This window comes from Macrobrachium nipponense, chromosome 38, assembly GCF_015104395.2.
Source record: "Macrobrachium nipponense isolate FS-2020 chromosome 38, ASM1510439v2, whole genome shotgun sequence".
Classification (NCBI taxonomy): Eukaryota; Metazoa; Arthropoda; class Malacostraca; order Decapoda; family Palaemonidae; genus Macrobrachium; species Macrobrachium nipponense.
In genome coordinates, this window is record NC_061098.1 from 18,584,698 (window position 1) to 18,585,544 (window position 847).

Consider the following 847-nt stretch of genomic DNA (forward strand, 5'->3'; position numbering starts at 1 on the left):
GATCAGTCTCGAGTTCCTCTTTAGTCTTCCATAAGAGTAAAGTTGAGGTGGCATTGAGATGTTATGATTGATAAAACACCTTGATCCATTGCAGTATGCATCAAGTCCTTTAGGGTATTGTCAGGTATTGCAACTAAGCCTTTGAGGGAGGTCAAACCTACTTTGTCATGAGCAAGGTTTTGTGATAGAAGGACATGACCTTTCTTTCTTGATAGAGTTGCTCTTGTTCATATGAGCTTCAGTTAATCTTGCTTGCCTGGGAGGCTTTGGCATCTTGAGTGGGATGTGGCTGTCATCCTCAATAGCCTAACTAAAGTACCATACAGCCCTTGAGAGAAGCCTCAAATAGAGGTCTCATCCTCAAGGCATGTTCTACTAGCCTTTTGTATTTGGCACTTGGAGGATTTGGTATCTCTCATTCTCTCTGCTCCTTAGGTTTTAAGAAAAAATTCAGAACCTGTCAGTTTCTGATGAGACTTGAGCAGAACCTGTCAGTTTCTGGTGAGCCCGTAATATTTTTCTTTCCTTCCCTCAGGAGTTTGTTTGTGGGAAGTCAAATGAGGTGCTTTTGTGCCCAGTGTGAGCCTTGTAGCACTATCTAAGGAGTGAACTCAACCTCTTAGGCAATTGTTGATTTTTCTCCATAGTATTTATGAGTACTGAAGGGGATGTCCAAGCCTATGAGGCACATGGTCATCCAGTCCATGTGAGAGTTCATGAACCAAGGGCTTCACAAGTAATTAATAAATGTGTCTAGTGGCTCTAGACTAACTTCACCCCATTTTACTGCAGAGATGTCACCCATAAGTCCGTGGACTCTCTTCTTGCTCAGCTGGTTGTGTTATCA